General features: G+C 43.8%; 43 pseudogenes; all 43 read left to right on the forward strand.

Moving 5' to 3' along the window:
• Nucleotides 1-10,885: 10,885 nt before the first annotated feature.
• LOC144211144 (5S ribosomal RNA) lies at nucleotides 10,886-11,005 on the forward strand (annotated as a pseudogene).
• A 56-nt stretch (nucleotides 11,006-11,061) lies between these two features.
• Nucleotides 11,062-11,180, forward strand: LOC144211128 (5S ribosomal RNA; annotated as a pseudogene).
• Nucleotides 11,181-11,235: 55 nt separating this feature from the next.
• On the forward strand, nucleotides 11,236-11,355 carry LOC144211142 (5S ribosomal RNA; annotated as a pseudogene).
• A 57-nt stretch (nucleotides 11,356-11,412) lies between these two features.
• Nucleotides 11,413-11,532, forward strand: LOC144211173 (5S ribosomal RNA; annotated as a pseudogene).
• Nucleotides 11,533-11,588: 56 nt separating this feature from the next.
• Nucleotides 11,589-11,708, forward strand: LOC144211153 (5S ribosomal RNA; annotated as a pseudogene).
• A 56-nt stretch (nucleotides 11,709-11,764) lies between these two features.
• Nucleotides 11,765-11,884, forward strand: LOC144211170 (5S ribosomal RNA; annotated as a pseudogene).
• A 232-nt stretch (nucleotides 11,885-12,116) lies between these two features.
• On the forward strand, nucleotides 12,117-12,236 carry LOC144211168 (5S ribosomal RNA; annotated as a pseudogene).
• Nucleotides 12,237-12,995: 759 nt separating this feature from the next.
• On the forward strand, nucleotides 12,996-13,115 carry LOC144211143 (5S ribosomal RNA; annotated as a pseudogene).
• A 56-nt stretch (nucleotides 13,116-13,171) lies between these two features.
• LOC144211156 (5S ribosomal RNA) lies at nucleotides 13,172-13,291 on the forward strand (annotated as a pseudogene).
• Nucleotides 13,292-13,347: 56 nt separating this feature from the next.
• On the forward strand, nucleotides 13,348-13,467 carry LOC144211137 (5S ribosomal RNA; annotated as a pseudogene).
• Nucleotides 13,468-13,523: 56 nt separating this feature from the next.
• LOC144211139 (5S ribosomal RNA) lies at nucleotides 13,524-13,643 on the forward strand (annotated as a pseudogene).
• A 56-nt stretch (nucleotides 13,644-13,699) lies between these two features.
• On the forward strand, nucleotides 13,700-13,819 carry LOC144211162 (5S ribosomal RNA; annotated as a pseudogene).
• A 56-nt stretch (nucleotides 13,820-13,875) lies between these two features.
• On the forward strand, nucleotides 13,876-13,995 carry LOC144211150 (5S ribosomal RNA; annotated as a pseudogene).
• Nucleotides 13,996-14,051: 56 nt separating this feature from the next.
• On the forward strand, nucleotides 14,052-14,171 carry LOC144211160 (5S ribosomal RNA; annotated as a pseudogene).
• Nucleotides 14,172-14,228: 57 nt separating this feature from the next.
• On the forward strand, nucleotides 14,229-14,347 carry LOC144211129 (5S ribosomal RNA; annotated as a pseudogene).
• A 56-nt stretch (nucleotides 14,348-14,403) lies between these two features.
• Nucleotides 14,404-14,523, forward strand: LOC144211145 (5S ribosomal RNA; annotated as a pseudogene).
• Nucleotides 14,524-14,932: 409 nt separating this feature from the next.
• On the forward strand, nucleotides 14,933-15,051 carry LOC144211159 (5S ribosomal RNA; annotated as a pseudogene).
• Nucleotides 15,052-15,283: 232 nt separating this feature from the next.
• Nucleotides 15,284-15,403, forward strand: LOC144211154 (5S ribosomal RNA; annotated as a pseudogene).
• A 57-nt stretch (nucleotides 15,404-15,460) lies between these two features.
• On the forward strand, nucleotides 15,461-15,580 carry LOC144211164 (5S ribosomal RNA; annotated as a pseudogene).
• Nucleotides 15,581-15,637: 57 nt separating this feature from the next.
• LOC144211151 (5S ribosomal RNA) lies at nucleotides 15,638-15,757 on the forward strand (annotated as a pseudogene).
• A 56-nt stretch (nucleotides 15,758-15,813) lies between these two features.
• Nucleotides 15,814-15,932, forward strand: LOC144211146 (5S ribosomal RNA; annotated as a pseudogene).
• Nucleotides 15,933-16,165: 233 nt separating this feature from the next.
• On the forward strand, nucleotides 16,166-16,285 carry LOC144211167 (5S ribosomal RNA; annotated as a pseudogene).
• A 56-nt stretch (nucleotides 16,286-16,341) lies between these two features.
• Nucleotides 16,342-16,461, forward strand: LOC144211172 (5S ribosomal RNA; annotated as a pseudogene).
• Nucleotides 16,462-16,517: 56 nt separating this feature from the next.
• LOC144211175 (5S ribosomal RNA) lies at nucleotides 16,518-16,637 on the forward strand (annotated as a pseudogene).
• Nucleotides 16,638-17,045: 408 nt separating this feature from the next.
• On the forward strand, nucleotides 17,046-17,165 carry LOC144211169 (5S ribosomal RNA; annotated as a pseudogene).
• A 234-nt stretch (nucleotides 17,166-17,399) lies between these two features.
• On the forward strand, nucleotides 17,400-17,519 carry LOC144211165 (5S ribosomal RNA; annotated as a pseudogene).
• A 935-nt stretch (nucleotides 17,520-18,454) lies between these two features.
• LOC144211177 (5S ribosomal RNA) lies at nucleotides 18,455-18,574 on the forward strand (annotated as a pseudogene).
• A 57-nt stretch (nucleotides 18,575-18,631) lies between these two features.
• Nucleotides 18,632-18,750, forward strand: LOC144211178 (5S ribosomal RNA; annotated as a pseudogene).
• A 56-nt stretch (nucleotides 18,751-18,806) lies between these two features.
• LOC144211155 (5S ribosomal RNA) lies at nucleotides 18,807-18,926 on the forward strand (annotated as a pseudogene).
• A 56-nt stretch (nucleotides 18,927-18,982) lies between these two features.
• LOC144211161 (5S ribosomal RNA) lies at nucleotides 18,983-19,102 on the forward strand (annotated as a pseudogene).
• A 56-nt stretch (nucleotides 19,103-19,158) lies between these two features.
• On the forward strand, nucleotides 19,159-19,278 carry LOC144211179 (5S ribosomal RNA; annotated as a pseudogene).
• A 56-nt stretch (nucleotides 19,279-19,334) lies between these two features.
• Nucleotides 19,335-19,454, forward strand: LOC144211140 (5S ribosomal RNA; annotated as a pseudogene).
• Nucleotides 19,455-19,510: 56 nt separating this feature from the next.
• Nucleotides 19,511-19,630, forward strand: LOC144211171 (5S ribosomal RNA; annotated as a pseudogene).
• A 56-nt stretch (nucleotides 19,631-19,686) lies between these two features.
• Nucleotides 19,687-19,806, forward strand: LOC144211166 (5S ribosomal RNA; annotated as a pseudogene).
• A 56-nt stretch (nucleotides 19,807-19,862) lies between these two features.
• Nucleotides 19,863-19,982, forward strand: LOC144211148 (5S ribosomal RNA; annotated as a pseudogene).
• A 231-nt stretch (nucleotides 19,983-20,213) lies between these two features.
• LOC144211149 (5S ribosomal RNA) lies at nucleotides 20,214-20,333 on the forward strand (annotated as a pseudogene).
• A 57-nt stretch (nucleotides 20,334-20,390) lies between these two features.
• Nucleotides 20,391-20,510, forward strand: LOC144211163 (5S ribosomal RNA; annotated as a pseudogene).
• Nucleotides 20,511-20,736: 226 nt separating this feature from the next.
• Nucleotides 20,737-20,856, forward strand: LOC144211147 (5S ribosomal RNA; annotated as a pseudogene).
• Nucleotides 20,857-20,912: 56 nt separating this feature from the next.
• Nucleotides 20,913-21,031, forward strand: LOC144211130 (5S ribosomal RNA; annotated as a pseudogene).
• A 55-nt stretch (nucleotides 21,032-21,086) lies between these two features.
• Nucleotides 21,087-21,205, forward strand: LOC144211138 (5S ribosomal RNA; annotated as a pseudogene).
• A 56-nt stretch (nucleotides 21,206-21,261) lies between these two features.
• On the forward strand, nucleotides 21,262-21,381 carry LOC144211152 (5S ribosomal RNA; annotated as a pseudogene).
• Nucleotides 21,382-21,613: 232 nt separating this feature from the next.
• On the forward strand, nucleotides 21,614-21,732 carry LOC144211174 (5S ribosomal RNA; annotated as a pseudogene).
• A 55-nt stretch (nucleotides 21,733-21,787) lies between these two features.
• LOC144211176 (5S ribosomal RNA) lies at nucleotides 21,788-21,907 on the forward strand (annotated as a pseudogene).
• Nucleotides 21,908-25,881: the final 3,974 nt, after the last annotated feature.

The raw sequence follows: 25,881 nt of genomic DNA on the forward strand, positions 1-25,881 counted from the left end.
GTGGGGGGGGGGGGGGGGTATGGAATTTTACCGCTCCAAGTTACGGGTTCTCGCCATTTCCTGAGAGTGACTCAAATGTTGTGAATCGATTAATGAAGTAATACTGAGAAGACTTAATTGCTTTAGTATTTACTGATGTCCTTTTAAATCCACAACAGGAGGGAATGTGAAGTTGCTTAAAACAGGAGTCTTAATATAATGTGCATTTCTAAAGAACATCCTGTCTATAATCGCTGTCTTAATCTTATGCTCTTTCATGATGTCTATATTATCTTTTCAACTCGCCTCAGTGTTCAACTGTTGTATTTTTCCATGATGCCTATAATCTCAACTTCTGTACTTTTCCATGACATCATGCTGAATTTCAATAAAGGCATCCTTCACCTTGAAAAGATAAGAGAGAGAACCACCGAGCCGAGCGCGAGACACCACCTCGCGCCTCGACCTCTCTTCCGCCGGCCGGTGCCTTTAAAATATAACACAGTCTCTGCCTCGTTTTTCCTTTGTGCACGGTTGGCAATTACGTTGATCTGTTACTTCAGACCCAACAGTTATCATCCAGAGATGTTCTGGAGCTTTGTTATACCATAATCAATTACCTCTATTTGATCACTATATTTTGCCATTTTCTTGTATTAGAACTGGTCCATGTCGGTTCTGGATGATGTTATTAACCAGAAATATTATATTATGTTTGTGGATGTATTTTGCTTATTCTGTGTGAAAATGAAAATCCAGTATTGTTCTGGGGCTATTTCCCACCATAAATAGTGTCAAAAACATGTATATTTGCAATAAAAATAGTGCCTGTATTTGAACTAGGCCCAGTTGGTTCTGGAGGGTGTATTTAAATATAAATGGTGTCCAATGATGATGGGGATGTATTTTTGACTATTCTGTATAAAAATTATCATCCAGTTATGTTCTGGGGCTTTGTTATACCATAATCAATGACCTACATATGACTACTTTACTTTACATGCCGGTTGTATTAGAACCATATCATATCAGTTCTGCGGGGTCATTTTAACTAGGAATGTAGTCAAATCACTTGATGGATGTATTTATGACTCATTTGTGTCAAGATAATCATCCAAGTATATTCTGGAGCTATTTCCATCCATAAATAGTGTACAAAACATGCATATTGCCTATATTAAAATCGGTCCAATTTGGTTCTGGAGGGTTATTTTACCTATTTATGTGGTCTGATTTAATTGTGGATGTATTTATGACTAAATTGTGTAAAAATTATCATCCAGGGACATTCTGGGGCTATTTTATAGCATAAAAAGTGTGTCAAATGGGGTTATTATTCGTAGTGAGAATACAACCATAAAAAGCGGTCCTACTTTTTTCCAGGGTGTCCTATAGACCCAAAATGTGTTTCTAAAATAAGAATACTTTTATTAGAATAGATTGAGTCCAAAAGAACCGAATCGCTAGGTCCAGGGGTTGCTTTAAACGTCCAAAAGTTCGATACCTTATGGCGTGTAATGACCAAAAGTGTCTGCCAGACGGCAGAGTATCTCCCTTTTCCAAACAGCGTCCATCGTCCATTTCTTACGGTAGTGTATAAAAACGGGTCCAAAACGGTTCTGATGGGCCAATTTACACGGGGAAAAGTGCCTGAATATTTCCTAGGTCTATATTACATCTTTTAATATCAAAATAACCAATTCTTTTTGGATATTCAGCCAGGAAATGCCTTTGGTAAGAGGAAAAATTGATGACTGAATTGTAGTTGCCTGTATTAAAAACGGTCCATTTCGGTATTGGGGGGTTATTTTGATTTGGGATTTTTTTTTCTATATATAGGTAGATGTATTATTGACAGATTGGTGAAAAAATTAACTTCCAGGGACATTCTGGTGATTTTTACCACCATAAATAATATCATAAATCCTGGCTATTTGCGATAAAATTGTGCTTGCATTATAATAAGATCCAGTCGGTTCTGGTTGGTGCTATTAACCAGGAATTGTTTCAAATGTTTAAAGGGATGTATTTAGCTTATTCTGTGTAAAAATAAAGATCCAGTAATGTTTTGGGACTATTTTATACCATAAATAGTGTCATAAACATGGGCACTTGATATAGTATAGTGCCTGTATTAGAAACGGTTCATTTCGGGTTTTGGGGGGTTATTTTGATTCACTACTCTGTCATATCTCTTGATGGGTTTATTAATGATTGATTTGTGTAAAATTAATCATCCAGGGATGTTCTGGGACTATTTCTCACTATAAATAGTGTCAAAAACATGCTTTTTTTGCGATAAAATGTTGCCTTTATTTGAACAAGGCCCAGTTGGTTCTGGTTGGTAGTTGTGCAATGTCCAATGATGTTAAAAATGTCTTATTGACTATGTTGTGTAAAAATTATCATCTTATTATGTTCTGGACCTTAATTATACCATATTCAATGACCTCCATTCTGGCACTGTATTTTTGCATGGATGTTGTATTAGAACCGAGTCCAATCGGTTCTGGTTATTAGGGTTAATTAACCAGAATTTTTTATATTGTGTAGGTGAATCTATTCTGCGTGTTCTGTGAAAAATTTATGAACCAGGATGCTTTTGGGGCTATTTGCCAACATCAAATGTGTTCAAAACATGCTTATTTGCGATAAAAATAAGGGTTGCATTATAACCGGTCCATTTCGGTTTTGGTGGGTTCAATTTCCTAAAACTTGTGTTCAATTAAATTGGAATGTCTTTTTGACTAATATGTGTAAAATGTATCATCCTGTGATGTTCTGGAGCATAGTTATACCATAATCAATGACCTCTATTTTTGCATTTTATTTTGCAAGTTTTTTGTATTAGAACCGAGCCCACTCGGTTCTGGTTGGTGCTGTTAACCAGGGGTTTTTACTACATGTAGATGGATGTGTTTCAATCATTCTGTGCAAAAATAAAGATCCATGATGGTTCTGGGGCTATTTGGCACCATAAAAAGTGTCAAAAACATGCTTAATTGCGATAAAAATAAGGGTTGCATTATAACCGGTCCATTTCGGTTCTGGTGGGTTTATTTGGCTATAACTTTTGTCTAATGATGAGGTGGATGTCTTTTTAACGGAAATATGTAAAATTTATCATCCAGTGATGTTCTGGAGCTTTGTTTTATCATAATCAATGACCTCAATTTTTGCATTTTATTTTGCAAGTTTTTTGTATTAGAACCGAGCCCACTCGGTTCTGGTTGGTGCTGTTAACCAGGGGTTTTTTCCTAATATAGGTGAATGTGTTTTAATCATTCTGTGCAAAAATAAAGATCCTCAATGGTTCTGAGGCTATTTGGCACCATAATAAGTGTCAAAAACATGCTTAATTGCGAAAAAAATAGGGTTGCATTATAACCGGTCCATGTCGGTTCTGTTGGGTTTATTTGGCTATAACCTTTGTCTAATGATGAGGTGCATGTCTTCTTGACTAATATGTGTAAAATTTATCATCCAGTGATGTTCTGGAGCTTTGTTATACCATAATCAATGACCTCAATTTTTGCATTTTATTTTGCAAGTTTTTTGTATTAGAACCGAGCCCACTCGGTTCTGGTAAATGCTGTTAACCAGGGGTTTTTACTGCATGTAGATAAATGTCTTTCAATCATTCTGTGTAAAAATAAAGATCCAGGATTGGTCTGGGACTATTTGCCACTATAAAATGTGTCAAAAACATGCTAATTAGCGATAAAAATAAGGGTTGCATTATAATAGATCCATTTCGGTTCTGGTGGGTGTATTCGCCTAGAACTTGTGTACAATGATGATGAGGCTGTATTTGCTAATATAATTTAAAGTTTCATTATCCAGGCATGTTCTGGGGCTTTGTCATACCATAATCAATGACCTCAATTTTCCCATTTTATTTTGCAAGTTTTTTGTATTAGAACCGAGCCCACTCGGTTCTGGTTGATGCTGTTAACCAGGGGTTTTTACCTCTTGTAGATATATGTGTTTCAATCTTTCTGTGCAAAAATAAAGATCTATGATGGTTCTTGGGCTATTTGCCACTATAAAATGTGTCCAAAACATACTAATTTGCGATAAAAATAAGGGTTTCATTATAACCGGTCCATTTCGATTCTGGTGGGTGTATTTGCCTAAATCTTGTGTCCAATGATGATGGGGATGTATTTTCTAATATAATTTAAAGTTTTATCTTCCAGGCATGTTCTGAAGCTTTGTTATACCATAATGAATGACCTCCATTTGAGCACTATATTTTGGCTTTTTCTTGTATTAGAACTGGTCCATGTAGGTTTTGAATGATGTTATTAACGAAGAAATTGTGTCTATTATGTTGGTGGATGTATTATAATTATTCTGTGTAAAAAATAATCATCCTGTCTGGTTTTGGAGCTATTTGCCACATTAATAAGTGTCAAAAACATAAAAATTTGTGGTAAAAACAGTGCCTGTATTTGAACTAGGCCACAGTTTGTTCTGGTGGGTGTGTTTAGTTATAAATGGTGTCCAATGATGATAAGGATGTATATTTGACTATTCTATATAACAATTATCATCCAGTTATGTTCTGGGGTTTTGTTATACCATAATGAATGACCTCCATATGACTACTTTATTTGACATGCTGGTTATATTAGAACTGGTCCATATCAGTTCTGGATGGTCATTTTAACTAAGAATGTTGTCAAATCACTAAGTGTATGTATTTGTAACTAAATGGTGTAAAAAATATTCATCCAGGTATATTCTGGGGCTATTTCATACCTTAAATAGTGTACAGAATAGTGCATATTGCCTATTATAAAATCGGTCCAATTTGGTTGTGGAGGGTTATTTTACATTATTATGTGTTCTGAATGAATTTAGGATGTGTTTATGACTAAATAGTGTAAAAATTATCATCCAGTGACATTCTGGGGCTATTTTATAGCAGAAATAGTGTGTCAAATGGGGTTATTATTAGTAGTGAGAATACAACCATAAATAGTAGTCCTATTTTTTTCCTGAATGTCCTATAGACCGCAAATTTGTTTCTAAAATAAGAGTACATATATTAGAGTAGATTGAGTCCAAAAGAACCGAATTGCTAGGTCCAGGGGTTGCTTAAAACGTCCAAAAGTCCGATACCTTACGGCGGGCTTTAGGGTGTAATGACAAAAGGTGTTCTCCATTTTCCCAACAGCGTCCAAAGCGTACTTGCGTACGGTAGTGTATAAAAACGGGTCCAAAACTGTTCTGATGGGTCAATTTACACGGGGTAAAGTTCCTGAATATTTCCTAGGTTTATATTATATCTTTTTATATCAAAAGAATCAGTTTTAGGTGTATATTCAGCCGGGAAATGCTCTTGGTACGAGGACAATTTGATGATTGAATTGTAGGTGCCTGTATTAAATACGGTCCATTTTGGTTCTGGAGGGTTATTTTACATTATTATGTGTTCTGAATGAATTCAGGATGTATTTATGACTAAATAGTGTAAACATTATCATCCAGTGACATTCTGGGGCTATTTTATAGCATAAATAGTGTGTCAAATGGGGTTATTTTTAGTAGTGAGAATACAACCATAAATAGTAGTCCTATTTTTTTCCTGAATGTCCTATAGACCGCAAATTTGTTTCTAAAATAAGAGTACATATATTAGAGTAGATTGAGTCCAAAAGAACCGAATTGCTAGGTCCAGGGGTTGCTTAAAACGTCCAAAAGTCCGATACCTTACGGCGGGCTTTAGGGTGTAATGACAAAAGGTGTTCTCCATTTTCCCAACAGCGTCCAAAGCGTACTTGCGTACGGTAGTGTATAAAAACGGGTCCAAAACTGTTCTGATGGGTCAATTTACACGGGGTAAAGTTCCTGAATATTTCCTAGGTTTATATTATATCTTTTTATATCAAAAGAATCAGTTTTAGGTGTATATTCAGCCGGGAAATGCTCTTGGTACGAGGACAATTTGATGATTGAATTGTAGGTGCCTGTATTAAATACGGTCCATTTTGGTTCTGGAGGGTTATTTTACATTATTATGTGTTCTGAACGAATTCAGGATGTATTTATGACTAAATAGTGTAAACATTATCATCCAGTGACATTCTGGGGCTATTTTATAGCATAAATAGTGTGTCAAATGGGGTTATTTTTAGTAGTGAGAATACAACCATAAATAGGAGTCTTATTTTTTTTCCTGAATGTCCTATGGACCCAGGATTACTTTATAAAATAAGAGTACATTTATTGGAGTAGAATGAGTCCATAAGAACCAAATCGCTAGGTCCAGGGGTTGCTTAAAACGTCCAAAAGTTCGATACCTTACGGCGGGCTTTAGGGTGTAATGACAAAAAGTGTCCACAGGAGGGCTTGGGTTTGGGGCTTTGGTGAAAAAATTAACTTCCAGGGACATTCTGGTGATTTTTACCACTATAAATAGTATCATAAATCATGGCTATTTGCGATAAAATTGTGCATGCATTATAATAAGGTCCAGTCGGTTCTGGTTGTTGTTTTTAACTGGGAATGCTTTTAAATATGTAGGTATATGTATTGTTGACAATTCTGTGTAAAAATATTCATCCAGGGATGTTCTGGAGATATTTTATACAATAAATAGTGTCATTAACTGGAGCACTTGATTTAACATAATGCCTGTGTTAGATAATAATTATCGCAAAGTGGCATGTTTTTGACCTTTATTATGGTGGCAAATAGCCCCAGAACATTTCATAATCTTTATTTTTTCACAGAATGAGCAAAATAGATCCGTCTACACAATATAAAAAAATCTAATTAATAGCATTCTCCAAAACCGACATGGACCGGTTCTAATACGACAACAGGGCAAAAATAGAGTACCCAAATGAAGGTCATTGATTATTGAATAACTAAGCCCCAGAATATGTTTTAATGATAAAACTTTAAAGTATAATGGAAAATAGATTCACATCATCATTGGACACCATTCCTGGGTCAAAAAATTAACCAGAACCGAAATGGGCCGGTTCTAATACAGACACTGTTTTTATCGCAAATTAGCATATTTTTAACACTTATTGTCAGATTTAAGACCAGATACATTCAATAATATCGGAGCAGAGGAAACACCCAGCCAGTAGTGATGAGAATTTAACTCACTTCATATGAAGGAGGAAGCCAGAATAGCCAGAGCAGAAAGATGGTGTATCTTCCTGAATGACCGTTTGGAATTCCTGGCAACTCCCCACAGACAAACTGGTTTTATTAACACAGGATCATGTGACAGAGACAAACTTAAGGCGGGAAGAAGTAGACAAAGAAATGGGAGTGTCGTGATAGATGACACCCCCTTAACTAAAAGGTGTCATGATGGAAGTTTCCACTGGGTCATGCAAAATTCTATTCTAGTGACTACACTATATAAACCAAAAGACATAATAATAAGCATAAAATACATTCATACTTCACACTTATTATGGTGGCAAATAGCCCCAGAACCATCCATAATCTTTATTTTTTCACACAATGAGCAAAATAGTTTCATCTACACAATATAAAAAAATCTAATTGATAGCATCCTCCTGAACTGACATGGACCGGCTCTAATACGACAACTATGCAAAAATAGAGCACCCAAATAGAGGTCATTGATTATGGTATAACTAAGCCCCAGAACAAGCCCTAATGATAAAACTTTAAGGTATATTAGAAAATATATCCATATCATCATTGGACACCATTTCTGGGTCAAAACACAAACCAGAACCGAAATGGGCCGGTTCTAATACAGACACTGTTTTTATCGCAAATTAGCATGTTTTGAACACATTTTATAGTGGCAAAAAGCCCCAGAACCAGCCATAATCTTTTTTTTTTCACAGAATGAGCTAAATAGATCATTCTACACAATATAAAAATATCTAATTAATAGCATCCTCCAGAACCGACCTGGACCGGTTCTAATACGACAACTATGCAAAAATAGGGTACCCAAATAGAGTACCCAAATAGAGGTCATTGATTATGGTATAACTAAGCCCCAGAATATGTTTTAATGATAAAACTTTGAAGTATAATAGAAAATAGATTCACATCATCATTGGACACCATTCCTGGGTCAACAAACCAACCAGAACCGAAATGGACCGGTTATAATAAAGACATTGATTTTATCGCAAATTAGCATGTTTTTGACATTTATTATGGTGGCAAATAGCCCCAGAACCATCCATTATCTTTTTTTTCACAGAATAAGCAAAACAGATCCATATACACATTATAAAAAATCTAATTAATAGCAACTTCCAAAACCGACATGGACCGGTTCTAATACGACAACTATGCAAAAATAGAGTACCCAAATGAAGGTCATTGATTATTGAATAACTAAGCCCCAGAATATGTTTTCGGTTATAATACGACAACTATGCAAAAATAGAGTACCCAAATGAAGGTCATTGATTATTGAATAACTAAGCCCCAGAATATGTTTTAATGATAAAACTTTAAAGTATAATAGAAAATAGATTCACATCATCATTGGACACCATTCCTGGGTCAACAAACCAACCAGAACCGAAATGGACCGGTTATAATAAAGACATTGTTTTTATCGCAAATTAGCATGTTTTTGACATTTATTATGGTGGCAAATTGCCCGAGAACCATCCATTATCTGTATTTTTTCACAGAATAAGCAAAACAGATCCATCTACACAATATAAAAAAATCTAATTAATAGCAACTTCCAAAACCGACATGGATCGGTTCTAATACGACAACTATGCAAAAATAGAGTACCCAAATGAAGGTCATTGATTATTGAATAACTAAGCCCCAGAATATGTTTTCGGTTCTAATACGACAACTATGCAAAAATAGAGTACCCAAAATGAAGGTCATTGATTATTGAATAACTAAGCCCCAGAATATGTTTTAATGATAAAACTTTAAAGTATAATAGAAAATAGATTCACATCATCATTGGACACCATTCCTGGGTCAACAAACCAACCGAACCGAAATGGACCGGTTATAATAAAGACATTGTTTTTATCGCAAATTAGCATGTTTTTGACATTTATTATGGTGGCAAATAGCCCCAGAACCATCCATTATCTGTATTTTTTCACAGAATAAGCAAAACAGATCCATCTACACAATATAAAAAAATCGAATTAATAGCAACTTCCAAAACCGACATGGACCGGTTCTAATACGACAACTATGCAAAAATAGAGTACCCAAATGAAGGTCATTGATTATTGAATAACTAAGCCCCAGAATATGTTTTAATGATTCAAAGTTCTGGTTGGTGCTTTTACTCAGGAATTGTCTCATATTTGTGGGTAAATGTATTTTTGACCATTCTGTGTTAAAATCATCATCCTAGCATGTTCTTGGGTTATTTGCCACTATAAATAGTGTCAAAAACATGCTAATTTGCGATAAAAAATGTACCTGTATTATAACCGGTCGGTGTTGGTTCTGGTTGGTCTATTGACACGGGGATGGTGTCCAATGATGAAAGGTATCTAAAATTTACTATTCTGTATAAAAATTATCATCCAGGGATGTTCAGAAGTTGTGTTATGTCCAAATCAATGACATCGACTTTGGACACTTTAACATCCCATATTTTGTATTAGAAAAAGGCTCAATCGGTTCTGGATGTTTATTTTATACACAAATAGTGTCATATGACTGGGTGAATGTATATTTAACTATTCTGTTTAAAAATTAGGATCCAGGCTGGTTCTGGTCAAAATAGGGGCCCAAAACATGCATATTCACATAGAATGTATTTAATTCAACCTCCAGAAATGGTAAAAGTGTATTAAAATGAAGTTCCATAAATGGTGAAAGTGTATTAAAATAGACCTCCTTAAATGGTGAAAATGTATTAAAATAGACCTCCATAAATGGGTAAAGTGTATAAAAATGGTCCTCCATAAATGTTGAAAATGTTTTTAAATAGACCTCCATAAATGTTGAAAATGTTTTTAAATAGACCTCCTTAAATGGGTAAAGTGTATAAAAATGGTCCTCCATAAATGTTGAAAATGTTTTTAAATAGACCTCCATAAATGTTGAAAATGTTTTTAAATAGACCTCCATAAATGGTGAAAATGTATTAAAATAGACCTACATAAATGGTTAAAGTGTATTAAAATAGACCTCCATAAATGGTAAAAGTTTTTAAATAGACCTCCATAAATGGTGAAAATGTATTAAAATAGACCTCCATGATTGATGAAAGTGTATTTAAATGGACCTCCATAAATGGTGAAAATGTATTAAAATAGACCTCCAGAAATCACCAAAATGTATGAAAAGGGACCTCCATAAAACGTGAAAGTGTATAAAAATAGACTTCCATGGAGAAATAAACCTACAGAAATGCTCAAAATGTATAAAATAGGACCTCCATTAAATGTGAAAGTGTATAAAAATAGACTTCCATGGAGAAAAAGACCTCCAGAAATAATCAAAATGTATAAAATAGGACCTCCATAAAACGTGAAAGTGTATAAAAATAGACTTCCGTGAAGAAATAAACCTCCAGAAATGCTCAAAATGTAAAAAATAGGACCTCCATAAAACGTGAAAGTGTATAAAAATAGACTTCCATGGAGAAATAGACCTCCAGAAATCACCAAAATGTATAAAATAGGACCTCCATAAAAAGCGAAAGTATTTAATTCGAATTCCATGGAAGAAAAACCTCCAGAAATCACCAAAATGTATAAAATAGGACCTCCATAAAACGCAAAAGTGTATTTAATTCGACTTCCATGGAAGAAAAAACCTCCAGAAATGCTCAAAATGTATAAAATAGGACCTCCATAAAACGCAAAAGTGTATTTAATTCGACTTCCATGGAATAGGCTCTTTAGGATTTTTCAAAGGGGTGATTTCCATCTGCCAGTGCAGTACCGCTCACGGCCATACTGCCCCGAAAAGGCCCGATCATGTCCGATCTCGGAAGCCAAGCATGGTTCGGGCCTGGTTAGTACCTGTTTGGGAGACCGCTTGGGAATACCAGGTGCTGTGAGCATCATGCCCCGCATCTTTTTCGAAATTTCATGGGTGTCCATCTGCTAATGCAGTACCGCTCACGGCCATACCACCCTGAAAAGGCCCGATCTCGTCCGATCTCGGAAGCCAAGCACGGTTCGGCCTGGTTAGTACCTGTTTGGGAGACCGCTTGGGAATACCAGGTGCTGTGAGCATCATGCCCCGCATCTTTCCGACATTTCATGGGTGTCCATCTGCTGGCGCAGTACCACTCAAGGCCATACCACCCTGAAAAGGCCCGATCTCGTCCGATCTCGGAAGCCAAGCATGGTTCGGGCCTGGGTAGTACCTGTTTGGGAGACCGCTTGGGAATAACAGGTGCTGTGAGCATCATGTCCAGGATCTTTTTTTCGACATTTATGGGTGTCCATCTGCCTGTGCAGTACTGCTCACGGCCATACCACCCTGAAAAGGCCCGGTTTCGTCCGATCTCAGAAGCCAAGCATGGTTCGGGCCTGGTTAATACCTGTTTGGGAGACCGCTTGGGATTACCAGGTGCTGTGAGCATCATGCCCCGCATCTTTTTCCACTATTGATGGGTGTCCATCTGCTCGAACATTACCGCTCACGGCCATACCACCCTGAAAAGGCCCAATCTCGTCAGATCTCGGAAGCCAAGCATTGTTCGGGCCTGGTTAGTACCTGTTTGGGAGACCGCTTGGGAATACCAGGTTCTGTGAGCATCATGCCCCGCATCTTTCTCGACATTTTATGGGTGTCCATCTGCCAATGCAGTACCGCTCACGGCCATACCACCATGAAAAGGCCCGATCTTGTCTGATCCTGGAAGCCAAGCAAAGTTCGGGCCTGGTTAGTACCTGTTTGGGTCACCGCTTGGGAATACCAGGTGCTGTGAGCATCATGTCCCAGATCTTTTTTCGACATTTCATGGGTGTCCACCTGCTGGTGCAGTATTGCTCACGGCCATACCATCCCAAAAAGGCACGAGCACGTCCGATCACGGAAGCCAAGCATGGTGTGGCCTGGTTAGTACCTGTTTGGGGGACCGCTTGGGAATACCAGGTGCTGTGATCATCATGCCCTGCATCTTTTTCGACATTTCATGGGTGTCCATCTGATAACGCAGTACCGCTCACGGCCATACCACCCTGAAAAGCCCCGATTTCGTCCGATCTCGGAAGCCAAGCATGGTTCGGGCCTGCTTTGTACATGTTTGGGAGACCGCTTGGGAATACCAGGCACTGTGAGCATCATGTCCCAGATCATTCTTCGACATTTCATGGGTGTCCATCTGCTGGCGCAGTACCGCTCACGGCCAGACCACCCTGAAAAGGCCCTATCTTGTCTGATCTCGGAAGCCAAGCATGGTTCGGGCCTGGTTAGTACCTGTTTGGGTGACTATTGGGAATACCAGGTGCTCTGAGGATCATGCCCCGCATCTTTTTCGACATTTCATGGGTGTCCATCTGCTAGCACAGTACCGCACGCAGTCCTACCACCCTGAAAAGGCCTGATCTCGTCCGATCTCGGAAGCCAAGCATGGTTCAGCCTGGTTAGTACCTGTTACGGAGACCGCTTGGGAATACCAGGAGCTGTGAGCATCATGTCCAGGATCTTTTTTCGACATTTATGGGTGTCCATCTGCTGGTGCAGTACCACTTAAGTCCACACCACCCTGAAAAGGCCCGATCTTGTCCGATCTCGGAAGCCAAGCATCGTTCGGGCCTGGTTAGTACCTGTATGGGAGACCGCTTGGGAATACCAGGTGCTGTGAGCATCTTGTCCCAGATCTTTTTTCGACATTTCATGGGTGTCCACCTGCTGGTGCAGTATTGCTCACGGCCATACCACCCCGAAAAGGCCCGACCTCGTCCGATAACGGAAGCCAAGCATGGTTCGGTCTGGTTAATACTTGTTTGGGAGACCGCTTGGGAATACCAGGTGCTGTGAGCATCATGCCCCGCATCTTTTTCGACATTTCATGGGTGTCCATCTGCTGGTGCAGTACCGCTCACGGCCATACCACTCTGAAAAGGCCCGATTTCATCCGATCTCGGAAGCCAAGCATGCTTCGGGCCTGGTTTGTACCTGTTTGGGAGACCGCTTGGGAATCCCAGGTGCTGTGAGCATCATGCCCCGCATCTTTTTCGACATTTAATGGGTGTCCATCTGCTGGCACAGTACCGCTCACGGCCATACCACCCTGAAAAGGCCCAATCTTGTCCGATCTCGGAAGCCAAGCATTGTTCGGGCTTGGTTAGTACCTGTTTGGGAGACCGCTTGGGAATACCAGGTGCTGTGAGCATCATGCCCCGCATCTTGTTCGACATTTCTTGGGTGTCCATCTGCTGGCACTGTACTGCTCACGGCCATACCACCCTGAAAAGGCCTGATCTCATCCGATCTTGGAAGCCAAGCATGGTTTGGGCCTGGTTAGTACCAGTTTGGGAGACCGCTTGGGAATACCAGGTGCTGTGGGTATCATGCCCCGGATCTTTTTCGAGATTTTATGGGTGTCCATCTGCCAGTGCAGTACCGCTCACGGCCATACCACCCTGAAAAGGCCCGGTCTCGTCCGATCTCGGAAGCCAAGTATGTTTTGGGCCTGGTTAGTACCTGTTTGGGAGACCGCTTGGGAATACCAGGTGCTGTGAGCATCATGCCCCGCATCTTGTTCGACATTTCATGGGTGTCCATCTGCTGGCACTGTACTGCTCACGGCCATACCACCCTGAAAAGGCCTGATCTCGTCGGATTTCGGAAGCCAAGTATGTTTTGGGCTTGGTTAGTACCTGTTTGGGAGACCGCTTGGGAATACCAGGTGCTGTGAGCATCATGCCCCACATCTTGTTTGACATTTCATGGGTGTCCATCTGCTGGCACTGTACTGCTCACAGCCATACCACCCTGAAAAGGCCTAATCTCGTCCGATCTTGGAAGCCAAGCATGGTTTGGGCCTGGTTAGTACTAGTTTGGGGAACTGCTTGGGAATACCAGGTGCTGTGTGTATCATGCCCCGGATCTTTTTCGACATTTTATGGGTGTCCATCTGCCAGTGCAGTACCGCTCACGGCCATACCACCCTGAAAAGGCCCGGTCTTGTCCGATCTCGGAAGCCAAGTATGTTTTGGGCCTGGTTAGTACCTGTTTGGGAGACCGCTTGGGAATACCAGGTACTGTGAGCATCATGTCCCGGATCTTTTTTCGACATTTCATGGGTGTCCATCTGCTAGTGCAGTACCGCTCACGGCCATACCACCCTGAAAAGGCCCGATCTCGTCCGATCTCGGAGGCCAAGCATGGTTCGGCCTGATTAGTACCTGTTTGGGAGACCGCTTGGGAATACCAGGTGCTGTGAGCATCATGCTCAGATCATTTTTCGACATTTCATGGGTGTCCATCTGCTAGTGCAGTACCGCTCACGGCCATACCACCCTGAAAAGGCCCGGTCTTGTCCGATCTCGGAAGCCGAGCATGGTTCGGGCCTGGTTAGTACCTGTTTGGGAGACCGCTTGGGAATACCAGGTGCTGTGAGCATCATGCCCCACATCTTGTTCGAAATTTCATGGGTGTCCATCTGCTAGAGCTGTACCGCTCACGACCATACCACCCTGAAAAGGCCCGAACTCGTCTGATCTCAAAAGCCAAGCATGGAGCGGGCCTGGTTAGTACCTGTTTGGGGGACCGCTTGGGAGTACCAGGTACTGTGAGCATCATGTCCCAGATCATTTTTCGACATTTCATGGGTGTGTATCTGCTGGCGCAGTACTGTTCAAGGCCATACCACCCTGAAAAGGCCCGCTCTCGTCCGATCTCGGAAGCCAAGCATGGTTCGGGCCTGGTTAGCACCTGTTTGGGAAACCGCTTGGGAATACCAGGTTCTGTGAGCATCATGCCCCGCATCTTTTTCGACATTTGATGGGTGTCCATCTGCATGCGCAGTAACGCTCACGGTCATACCACCCTGTAAAGGCCCGATCTCGTCCAATCTTGGAAGCCAAGCACGGTTCGACCTGGTTAGTACCTGTTTGGGAGACTGCTTGGGAATACCAGGTGCTGTGAGCATCATGCCCCGCATCTTTTTCGACATTTCATGGGTGTCCATCTGCTGTTGCAATTCCGCTCACGGCCATACCACCCTGAAAAGGCCCATTCTCGTCCGATCTCGGAAGCCAAGCATGGTTCGGGCCTCGTTAGTACCTGTTTGGCAGACTGCTTGGGAATACCAGGTGCTGTGAGCATCATGCCCCGCATCTTTCTCGACATTTCAGGGGTGACCATCTGCTAGTGCAGCACCGCTCACGGCCATACCACCATGAAAAGGCCTGATCTCGTCCGATACCAGAAGCCTAGCATGGTTCGGGCCTGGTTAGTACCTGTTTGGGAGACCGCTTGGGAATACCTAGTGCTGTGAGCATCATGTCCCAGATCTTTTTTCGACATTTCATGGGTGGCCATCTGCTGACTCACTACCGTTCACGACCATACCACCCTGAAAACGCCTGACCTCGTCCGATCTTGGAAGCCAAGCATAATTCGGGCCTGGTTAGTACCAATTTGGGAGACCGCTTGGGAATACCAGGTGCTGTGAGCATCATGTCCCAGATCTTTTTTTGACATTTCATGGGTGTCCATCTGCTGGTGCTGTACTGCTCAGGGCCATACCACCCTGGAAAGGCCTGGTCTCGTCTGATCTTGGAAGCCAAGCATGGTTCGGGCCTGGTTAGTACCTATTTGGGAGACCGCTTGGGAATACCAGGTGCTGTGAGCATCATGCCCCGCATCTTTTTCGAAATTTCATGGGTGTCCATCTGCTAATGCAGTACCGCTCACGGCCATACCACCCTGAAAAGGCCCGATCTCGTCCGATCTCGGAAGCCAAGCACGGTTCGGCCTGGTTAGTACCTGTTTGGGAGACCGCTTGGGAATACCAGGTGCTGTGAGCATCATGCCCCGCATCTTTCCGACATTTCATGGGTGTCCATCTGCTGGTGCAGTACCACTCAAGGCCATTACCACCCTGAAAAGGCCCGATCTCGTACGATCTCGAAAGCCAAGCATGGTTCGGGACTGGTTAGTACATGTTTGGGAGACCGCTTGGGAATACCAGGCACTGTGAGCATCATGTCCCAGATCATTTTTCGACATTTCATGGGTGTCCATCTGCTGGCGCAGTACCGCTCACGGCCAGACCACCCTGAAAAGGCCCTATCTTGTCTGATCTCGGAAGCCAAGCATGTTTCGGGCCTGGTTAGTACCTGTTTGGGTGACCGCTTGGGAATACCAGGTGCTGTGAGCATCATGCCCCGCATCTTTTTAGACATTTCATGGGTGTCCATCTGCTTACGCAGTCCCGCACGCGGTCATACCACCCTGAAAAGGCCTGATCTCGTCCGATCTCGGAAGCCAAGCATAGTTCGGGCCTGGTTAGTACCTGTTTGGGTTACCGCTTGGGATTACCAGGTGCTGTGAGCATCATGCCCCGGATCTTTTTCCACTATTGATGGGTGTCCATCTGCTTGAAAATTACCGCTCACGGCCATACCAACCTGAAAAGGCCCGATCTTGTCTGATCCCGGAAGCCAAGCATGGTTCGGAGCTGGTTAGTACCTGTTTGGGGGACCGCTTGGGAATACCAGGTGCTGTGAGCATCGTGTCCCAGATCTTTTTTCGACATTTCATGGGTGTCCACCTGCTGGTGCAGTATTGCTCACGGCCATACCATCCCAAAAATGCCTGAGCATGTCCGATCACGGAAGCCATGCAAGGTTCGGCCTGGTTAGTACCTGTTTGGGAGACTGCTTGGGAATACCAGGTGCTGTGACCATCATGCCCCGCATCTTTTTCGACATTTCATGGGTGTCCATCTGATAACGCAGTACCGCTCATGGCCATATCACCCTGAAAAGGCCAGATTTTGTCCGATCTGGGAAGCCAAGCATGGTTCGGGCCTGGTTTGTACCTGTTTGGGAGACCGCTTGGGAATACCTGGTTCTGTGAGCATCATGCCCCGCATCTTTTTCGACATTTCATGGGTGTCCATCTGCTGGCACAGTACTGCTCACGGCCATACCACCCTGAAAAGGCCCGATCTCGTCCGATCTCGGAAGCCAAGCATGGTTCGGGCCTGGGTAGTACCTGTTTGGGAGACCGCTTGGGAATAACAGGTGCTGTGAGCATCATGTCCAGGATCTTTTTTTTCGACATTTATGGGTGTCCATCTGCCTGTGCAGTATTGCTCACGGCCATACCACCCTGAAAAGGCCCGGTTTTGTCTGATCTCAGAAGCCAAGCATGGTTCGGGCCTGGTTAGTACCTGTTTGGGAGACCGCTTGGGATTACCAGGTTCTGTGAGCATCATGCCCCGCATCTTTTTCCACTATTGATGGGTGTCCATCTGCTCGAACATTACCGCTCACGGCCATACCACCCTGAAAAGGCCCAATCTCGTCAGATCTCGGAAGCCAAGCATTGTTCGGGCCTGGTTAGTACCTGTTTGGGAGACCGCTTGTGAATACCAGGTTCTGTGAGCATCATGCCCCGCATCTTTCTCGACATTTTATGGGTGTCCATCTGCCAATGCAGTACCGCTCACGGCCATACCACCATGAAAAGGCCCGATCTTGTCTGATCCTGGAAGCCAAGCAAAGTTCGGGCCTGGTTAGTACCTGTTTGGGTGACCGCTTGGTAATACCAGGTGCTGTGAGCATCATGTCCCAGATCTTTTTTCGACATTTCATGGGTGTCCACCTGCTGGTGCAGTATTGCTCACGGCCATACCATCCCAAAAAGGCTCGAGCACGTCCGATCACGGAAGCCAAGCATGGTGCGGCCTGGTTAGGACCTGTTTGGGGGACCGCTTGGGAATACCAGGTGCTGTGATCATCATGCCCTGCATCTTTTTCGACATTTCATGGGTGTCCATCTGATAACGCAATACCGCTCACGGCCATACCACCCTGAAAAGCCCCGATTTCGTCCGATCTCAGAAGCCAAGCATGGTTCGGGCCTGCTTTGTACATGTTTGGGAGACCGCTTGGGAATACCAGGCACTGTGAGCATCATGTCCCAGATCATTCTTCGACATTTCATGGGTGTCCATCTGCTGGCGCAGTACCGCTCACGGCCAGACCACCCTGAAAAGGCCCTATCTTGTCTGATCTCGGAAGCCAAGCATGGTTCGGGCCTGGTTAGTACCTGTTTGGGTGACTATTGGGAATACCAGGTGCTCTGAGCATCTTGCCCCGCATCTTTTTCGACATTTCATGGGTGTCCATCTGCTAGCACAGTACCGCACGCAGTCCTACCACCCTGAAAAGGCCTGATCTCGTCCGATCTCGGAAGCCAAGCATGGTTCAGCCTGGTTAGTACCTGTTACGGAGACCGCTTGGGAATACCAGGAGCTGTGAGCATCATGTCCAGGATCTTTTTTCGACATTTATGGGTGTCCATCTGCTGGTGCAGTACCACTTAAGTCCACACCACCCTGAAAAGGCCCGATCTTGTCCGATCTCGGAAGCCAAGCATGGTTCGGGCCTGGTTAGTACCTGTATGGGAGACCGCTTGGGAATACCAGGTGCTGTGGGCATCTTGTCCCAGATCTTTTTTCGACATTTCATGGGTGTCCACCTGCTGGTGTAGTATTGCTCACGGCCATACCACCCCGAAAAGGCCCGACCTCGTCCGATAACGGAAGCCAAGCATGGTTCGGCCTGGTTAATACTTGTTTGGGAGACCGCTTGGGAATACCAGGTGCTGTGAGCATCATGCCCCGCATCTTTTTCGACATTTCATGGGTGTCCATCTGCTGGCGCAGTACCGCTCACGGCCATACCACTCTGAAAAGGCCCGATTTCATCCGATCTCGTAAGCCAAGCATGCTTCGGGCCTGGTTTGTACCTGTTTGGGAGACCGCTTGGGAATCCCAGGTGCTGTGAGCATCATGCCCCGCATCTTTTTCGACATTTAATGGGTGTCCATCTGCTGGCACAGTACCGCTCACGGCCATACCACCCTGAAAAGGCCCAATCTTGTCCGATCTCGGAAGCCAAGCATTGTTCGGGCTTGGTAAGTACCTGTTTGGGAGACCGCTTGGGAATACCAGGTGCTGTGAGCATCATGCCCCGCATCTTGTTCGACATTTCATGGGTGTCCATCTGCTGGCACTGTACTGCTCACGGCCATACCACCCTGAAAAGGCCTGATCTCATCCGATCTTAGAAGCCAAGCATGGTTTGGGCCTGGTTAGTACCAGTTTGGGAGACCGCTTGGGAATACCAGGTGCTGTGAGTATCATGCCCCGGATCTTTTTAGAGATTTTATGGGTGTCCATCTGCCAGTGCAGTACCGCTCACGGCCATACCACCCTGAAAAGGCCCGGTCTCGTCCGATCTCGGAAGCCAAGTATGTTTTGGGCCTGGTTAGTACCTGTTTGGGAGACCGCTTGGGAATACCAGGTGCTGTGAGCATCATGCCCCGCATCTTGTTCGACATTTCATGGGTGTCCATCTGCTGGCACTGTACTGCTCACGGCCATACCACCTTGAAAAGGGCTGATCTCGTCGGATCTCGGAAGCCAAGTATGTTTTGGGCCTGGTTAGTACCTGTTTGGGAGACCGCTTGGGAATACCAGGTGCTGTGAGGATCATGCCCCGCATCTTGTTTGACATTTCATGGGTGTCCATCTGCTGGCACTGTACTGCTCACGGCCATACCACCCTGAAAAGGCCTAATCTCGTCCGATCTTGGAAGCCAAGCATGGTTTGGGCCTGGTTATTACTAGTTTGGGGAACTGCTTGGGAATACCAGGTGCTGTGTGTATCATGCCCCGGATCTTTTTCGACATTTTATGGGTGTCCATCTGCCAGTGCAGTACCGCTCACGGCCATACCACCCTGAAAAGGCCCGGTCTTGTCCGATCTCGGAAGCCAAGTATGTTTTGGGCCTGGTTAGTACCTGTTTGGGAGACCGCTTGGGAATACCAGGTGCTGTGAGCATCATGTCCCAGATCTTTTTTCGACATTTATGGGTGTCCATCTGCTGATGCAGTACCGCCCACGTCCATACCACCCTGAAAAGGCCGATCTTGCCCGATCTCGGAAGCCAAGCATGGTACGGGCCTGGTTAGTACCAGTTTGGGAGACCGCTCGGGAATACCAGGTGCTGTAAGTATCATGCCCTGGATCTTTTTCGACATTTTATGGGTGTCCATCTGCCAGTGCAGTACTGCTCACGGCCATACCACCCTGAAAAGGCCCGATCTCGTCCTATCTCGGAAGCCAAGTGTGGTTCGGGCCTGGTTAGTACCTGTTTGGGAGACCGCTTGGGAATACCAGGTACTGTGAGCATCATGTCCCGAATCTTTTTTCGACATTTCATGGGTGTCCATCTGCTAGGGCTGCACCGCTCACGGCCATACCAACCTGAAAAGGCCCGATCTCGTCCGATCTCGGAAGCCAAGCATGGTTCGGGCCTGGTTAGTGCCTGTTTTGGACACCGCATGGGAATACCAGATGCTGTGAGCTTCATGCCCCGCATCTTTTTCGACATTTCATAGGTGTCCATCTGCTGGCACTTTACCGCTCACGGCCATACCACCCCGAAAAGGCCCGAGCTCGTCCGATAACGGAAGCCAAGCATTGTTCGGGGTGGTTAGTACCTGTTTGGGAGACTGTTTGGGAGGTGCTGTGAAAATCATGTCTCAGATCTTTTTTCGACATTTCATGGGTGTCCATCTGCTGGAGCATTACCAATCACGGCCATACCACCCTGAAAAGGCCCGATCTCGTCCGATCGCGGAAGTCAATCATGGTTCGGGCCTGATTAGTACCTGTTTGGGAGACCGCTTGGGAATACCAGGTGCTGTGAGCATCATGCCCCGCATCTTTTTTGACATTTCATGGGTGTCCATCTGCTAATGCAGTACCGCTCACGGCCATATCACCCTGAAAAGTCCCGATCTCGTCCGATCTCGGAAGCCAAGCATGGTTTGGCCTGGTTAGTACCTGTTTGGGAGACCGCTTGAGAATACCAGGTGCTGTGAGCATCATGCCCCGCATCTTTTTGACATTTCATGGGTGTCCATCTGCTGGCGAGGTACCAATCACGGCCATACCACCCTGAAAAGGCCCGATCTCGTCCGATCTCGGAAGCCAAGCATGGTTCGGCCTGGTTAGTACCTGTTTGGGAGATCGCTTGGGAATACCAGGTGCTGTGAGCATCATGCCCCGCATCTTTTTAGACATTTCATGGGTGTCCATCTGCTGGCGCAGTACCGCACGCGGTCATACCACCCTGAAAAGGCCCGATCTCGTCCGATCTCGGAAGTCAAACATTGTTCGGGCCAGGTTAGTACCTGTTTGGGAGACCGCTTAGGAATACCAGGTGCTGTGAGTATCATGCTTCTCATCTTTTTTGACATTTCATGGGTATCCATCTGCTGCCGCAGTACCGCACGCGGTCATACCACCCTGAAAAGGCCCGATCTCGTCCGATCTCAGAAGTCAAACATGGTTCGGGCCAGGTTAGTACCTGTTTGGGAGACCGCTTAGGAATACAAGGTGCTGTGAGGATCATGCCTCCCATCTTTTTCGAATTTTCATGGGTGTCCATCTGCTAGTGCAGTACCGCTCACGGCCTTACCACTCTGAAAAGGCCCGATTTCGTCTGATCTCGGAAGCCAAGCATGATTCGGCCTGGTTAGTACCTGTTTGGGAGACCGTTTGGGAATACAAGGTGCTGTGAGCATCATGCCCCGCATCTTTTCGACATGTCATGGGTGTCCATCTGCTAGCGCAGTACCGCCCACGGCCATACCACCCTGAAAAGGCCCGATCTTGTCCGATCTCGGAAGCCAAGCATTGTTCGGGCTTGGTTAGTACCTGTTTGGGAGACCGCTTGGGAATACCAGGTGCTGTGAAAATCATGTCACAGATCTTTTTTCGACATTTCATGGGTGTCCATCTGCTGGAGCATTACCACTCACGGCCATACCACCCTTAAAAGGCCCGATCTCGTCCGATCGTGGAAGTGAATCATGGTTCGGGCCTGATTAGTACCTGTTTGGGAGATCGCTTGGGAATACCAGGTACTGTGACCATCGTGTCCCAGATCATTTTTTGACATTTCATGGGTGTCCATCTGCTGACGCAGTACCGCTCAGGGCCAGACCACCCTGAAAAGGCCCTATCTTGTCTGATCTCGGAAGCCAAGCATGGTTCGGGCCTGGTTAGTACCTGCATAACCCCAACCCCTAACAATAACCATAACCATAACCCAAACCATAACCCAAACCATAATTTCAAACCATAACCCAAACCATAACCCAAACCATAACCAAAACCATAACCCAAACCATAACCCAAACCATAACCCAAACCATAACCCAAACCATAACCCAAACCATAACCCAAACCATAACCCAAACCATAACCCAAACCATAACCCAAACCATAACCCAAACCATAACCCAAACCATAACCCAAACCATAACCCAAACCATAACCCAAACCATAACCCAAACCATAACCCAAACCATAACCCAAACCATAACCCAAACCATAACCCAAACCATAACCCAAACCATAACCCAAACCATAACCCAAACCATAACCCAAACCATAACCCAAACCATAACCCAAACCATAACCCAAACCATAACCCAAACCATAACCCAAACCATAACCCAAACCATAACCCAAACCATAACCCAAACCATAACCCAAACCATAACCCAAACCATAACCCAAACCATAACCCAAACCATAACCCAAACCATAACCCAAACCATAACCCAAACCATAACCCAAACCATAACCCAAACCATAACCCAAACCATAACCCAAACCATAACCCAAACCATAACCCAAACCATAACCCAAACCATAACCCAAACCATAACCCAAACCATAACCCAAACCATAACCCAAACCATAACCCAAACCATAACCCAAACCATAACCCAAACCATAACCCAAACCATAACCCAAACCATAACCCAAACCATAACCCAAACCATAACCCAAACCATAACCCAAACCATAACCCAAACCATAACCCAAACCATAACCCAAACCATAACCCAAACCATAACCCAAACCATAACCCAAACCATAACCCAAACCATAACCCAAACCATAACCCAAACCATAACCCAAACCATAACCCAAACCATAACCCAAACCATAACCCAAACCATAACCCAAACCATAACCCAAACCATAACCCAAACCATAACCCAAACCATAACCCAAACCATAACCCAAACCATAACCCAAACCATAACCCAAACCATAACCCAAACCATAACCCAAACCATAACCCAAACCATAACCCAAACCATAACCCAAACCATAACCCAAACCATAACCCAAACCATAACCCAAACCATAACCCAAACCATAACCCAAACCATAACCCAAACCATAACCCAAACCATAACCCAAACCATAACCCAAACCATAACCCAAACCATAACCCAAACCATAACCCAAACCATAACCCAAACCATAACCCAAACCATAACCCAAACCATAACCCAAACCATAACCCAAACCATAACCCAAACCATAACCCAAACCATAACCCAAACCATAACCCAAACCATAACCCAAACCATAACCCAAACCATAACCCAAACCATAACCCAAACCATAACCCAAACCATAACCCAAACCATAACCCAAACCATAACCCAAACCATAACCCAAACCATAACCCAAACCATAACCCAAACCATAACCCAAACCATAACCCAAACCATAACCCAAACCATAACCCAAACCATAACCCAAACCATAACCCAAACCATAAACCAAACCATAACCCAAACCATAACCCAAACCATAACCCAAACCATAACCCAAACCATAACCCAAACCATAACCCAAACCATAACCCAAACCATAACCCAAACCATAACCCAAACCATAACCCAAACCATAACCCAAACCATAACCCAAACCATAACCCAAACCATAACCCAAACCATAACCCAAACAATAACCCAAACCATAACCCAAACCATAACCCAAACCATAACCCAAACCATAACCCAAACCATAACCCAAACCATAACCCAAACCATAACCCAAACCATAACCCAAACCATAACCCAAACCATAACCCAAACCATAACACAAACCATAACCCAAACCATAACCCAAACCATAACCCAAACCATAACCCAAACCATAACCCAAACCATAACCCAAACCATAACCCAAACCATAACCCAAACCATAACCCAAACCATAACCCAAACCATAACCCAAACCATAACCCAAACCATAACCCAAACCATAACCCAAACCATAACCCAAACCATAACCCAAACCATAACCCAAACCATAACCCAAACCATAACCCAAACCATAACCCAAACCATAACCCAAACCATAACCCAAACCATAACCCAAACCATAACCCAAACCATAACCCAAACCATAACCCAAACCATAACCCAAACCATAACCCAAACCATAACCCAAACCATAACCCAAACCATAACCCAAACCATAACCCAAACCATAACCCAAACCATAACCCAAACCATAACCCAAACCATAAACCAAACCATAACCCAAACCATAACCCAAACCATAACCCAAACCATAACCCAAACCATAACCCAAACCATAACCCAAACCATAACCCAAACCATAACCCAAACCATAACCCAAACCATAACCCAAACCATAACCCAAACCATAACCCAAACCATAACCCAAACCATAACCCAAACCATAACCCAAACAATAACCCAAACCATAACCCAAACCATAACCCAAACCATAACCCAAACCATAACCCAAACCATAACCCAAACCATAACCCAAACCATAACCCAAACCATAACCCAAACCATAACCCAAACCATAACCCAAACCATAACACAAACCATAACCCAAACCATAACCCAAACCATAACCCAAACCATAACCCAAACCATAACCCAAACCATAACCCAAACCATAACCCAAACCATAACCCAAACCATAACCCAAACCATAACCCAAACCATAACCCAAACCATAACCCAAACCATAACCCAAACCATAACCCAAACCATAACCCAAACCATAACCCAAACCATAACCCAAACCATAACCCAAACCATAACCCAAACCATAACCCAAACCATAACCCAAACCATAACCCAAACCATAACCCAAACCATAACCCAAACCATAACCCAAACCATAACCCAAACCATAACCCCAACCATAACCATAACCCCAACCATAACCATAACCCAACCGTAACCATAACCCAAACCATAACCCCAACCATAACCCAAACCGTAACCCCAACCATAACCAAAACCATAACCCCAACCCCTAACAATAACCCTAACCCAAACTATAACCCCAACCATAATCCCAACCATAACCATAACCCAACCCATAACCCTTAACCCCTAACAATAACCCTAACCCAAACCATAACCCAACCCATAACCCTTAACCCCTAACAATAACCCTAACCCAAACCATAACCCCAACCCCTAACAATAACCCTAACCTAAACCATAACCCTAACCCCTAACAATAACCCTAACCCAAACCATAACCGCAACCCCTAAATATAACCCTAACCCAAACCATAACCCTAACCCCTAACAATAACCCTAACCCAAACCATAACCGCAACCCCTAAATATAACCCTAACCCAAACCATAACCATAACCCCTAACAATAACCCTAACCCAAACCATAACCGCAACCCTTAAATATAAACCTAACCCAAACCATAACCCCAACCATAACCATAACCCCAACCATAACCATAACCCGAACAATAACCATAAGTCCAACCATAACCATAACCCACACCATAACCCCAACCATAACCATAACCCCAACCATAACAATAACCCTAACCCAAACCATAACCCC

This window comes from Stigmatopora nigra, chromosome 17 (genome assembly GCF_051989575.1).
Source record: "Stigmatopora nigra isolate UIUO_SnigA chromosome 17, RoL_Snig_1.1, whole genome shotgun sequence".
Lineage (NCBI taxonomy): Eukaryota > Metazoa > Chordata > Actinopteri > Syngnathiformes > Syngnathidae > Stigmatopora > Stigmatopora nigra.